Here is a 2,844-nt window from a genome sequence, read left to right on the forward strand (position 1 = left end):
CACTGCTACTCCTCCTCATCATCATCAGTACCCCCCCCCCACCTCCTCCTGCACATCATCATTAAGCTTCGCCCCCATCATCATCATCATCATCATCACCACCATCAACGTCGTATTTTATAAATTATTGATTACTGCGTGGAGGGGACAGTGCCCATGTCATATGCAGACCCTTCCAAGCTGTCACAGTCAATATGGTTGGTGTTTAGTTCAAACATCTGTGGTGCCATGAACCCTGGGTTCCAACCCTGGCAAAGTCAAGTTTGTCTTTCGCAAAAAATAATACCAATCTAATACTGGGGGGGCCAACGCTTGTCCCTTGTTTTTTACTCCCTGGATTACACCTGTATCCTTCAAAAATTCCATGTTTCCCTAAATTCACCAACATTTCTCCAGATAAACTTATGCTCTCTTTCCTATTTTGACCCCTGTACTGTTCACTTTTCGATTTTCTTGTGATCACAGGTTCAAGAACAGGGAATCCATAGGGTGCAAACACAACTCCTAGAATTTTTAAGGGGAGATGAAAATGCTTTGGACATCCTCCTGAAAAACTTTCATCACCAAAACGAACGACCAGAGAAACATTTTGGAAAATGATTTGTTACATTACTTTTCCATTATTGAATTTATCTTGTCTGAGTGATGGACAAATAATAATAATAATAATAATAATAATTATTATTATTATTATTATTATTATATCATCATTATCATTATTATTATTATCATTATTGTCATTATTATTATTATTATTATTATTATATCATTATTTAAAGCCTGGTACTTATTTTATTGGTCTCTTTTGCCAAACCACTAAGTGACAGGGACATAAGCGCTTCAAAACTGGTTGGGGATAAACACACACACACACACACACACACAAAGCTTCTTTCAGTTTCCATCAACCAAAACCACTCACAAATCTTTGGTCAGCTCGAGTCTGTGGTAAAAAAATATTTTTGTCAAGGTGCCACAGAGTGGGACTGAACCCAAGAACCATGTGGTTGGAAAGCATACTGCTTACCACATGGCCATGCCTGCTAACCGTTCCCCATCAAAACTGCTGGCCTGGTGCCTAAATCAGAAACCATTACCAAAGACAAGTGAGCTGGTAGAATCGTGAGCACAGCAGGCAAAGTGTTTAGTCCTGGGGTCGGTTGGTTCCACTATAACCCCTTCATCATGGCACCCCACCATGGTTGCAATACAATAAACAAAACAAGACGAAGGTTAAGAATATTGTTGGTCACATCTTATTCCTTGCGCTCAGTCCAGAATACATAAAAACTGATGATGTCCACACTTTTATTAGCATTTCCAATTTGCTTCTCCACAGTGTCCGAGCCTTTACTTGGTGTTAATATTAAACCTGGTTAACAGTGATGTGATGCCAGTGTGAATTTGGACTTTTGTCTACATTAATTGTTTGGGGTGTCATTACAAATTAGGTGCAATATTTTTGTCTGTTGCCAACATTTGTGATTCAGTTGTGTATTTTTATTACAGATCTTAAATCAATATTGCAAAGAATTAACCAGTTCTGCAATGGCTCATGCCAAAATGAAAAAAAAAAAACTGATTACTTTTGAAAAATTTCCGTCAAAAAAAAAAAAAAGAATGGAGGAATAATTATTTCTTCAAAATAAAAATGGTGTGTATCTTATAAATATTCAGCTGCAGTCTATAAAAAAAAAAATACTGAAATCTTGAATGCCAGTTTTTGACCAATTGCAAAGAATATAAGAAACTAAGAGGGACATTGTATTTAGACAAGCTAATAATATCTGAAACATATCCAAGATACAAACAGCAATGTATTTTTTGAAAGTCATGTGGTTGTGTTATGGTTTACATGTTGAATAATTAATAAAAGAAAGAATTATCTTCAATGAGGTTTATTGATAACGTTTTTAATATACATAATGTACAATTTGTTGTACACATGTTACGTGTGTAAATTAAGAAATAATGAATTGTCGAAAGATGAGAGCTGAAATGTCTCATACAAATGTAGGACATAGTCTCTGGTTACAACAGGAATAATCTCTTAGAGAGAAAGTTGAAAGATGAAAATTATTTTATTAACCATGGATCTAAAGACACATAGCCTTTGGTGACAGTGAGAGAGTTCCCTTTAAAGAACTGAACTCTAGAGTTTTATAAGTCTACCAAAAGGTTCCAGAATGTCCCTTGAGATCTTTAGGTATGAACATTAAAAGACAACACTTAATATTGTTAACATACAGTTTAGCAGTTTTTAAAAAATGAAAGTAAATTGGTCATCACCCATCATTTTAAAGCTGGGTTTTGTCCCTATTAACGAGGGTGACCGGATCTACCTCAGTACCATATCAACTGCCCTCACACCATTTTGACATCTTGCCTGGCTTTGGGCATCCTTCCTTCGCAAGCTAACCCTCCCAATCTATCGCATTTTACTTTCACTTTCTTTCAGATAATTTACTTTCACTCTTTTATGACCATAAACTGTATGTTAATCGTATATATATATATATATATTTGATAAAACCAATCACAATTATGCTGGGTTCGGTATGCTGGAACGGTGGGCCTTAGCTGCAATTTTTGAAATACTGATGATATTACTAGAAGATACTATACCAGCAGGAACTTGTGCACGCATTATAATGAGGGAATTCAGTTAATAAAATTAAAGGATTTCACCAGTTTTCTTTATATTCTCTTCTTGAAATTACGGGATCTACCGGTCGATTTATTTCTATCTAAAAAAAGAAAAAAATAATAATAAACAACAAAAAACAAACGTAAACTGCACGTTAGCCGTCAATACAGGAACTGGTTAGCATTAGACTATGATAC

Source organism: Octopus bimaculoides, chromosome 14 (assembly GCF_001194135.2).
Source record: "Octopus bimaculoides isolate UCB-OBI-ISO-001 chromosome 14, ASM119413v2, whole genome shotgun sequence".
NCBI lineage: Eukaryota > Metazoa > Mollusca > Cephalopoda > Octopoda > Octopodidae > Octopus > Octopus bimaculoides.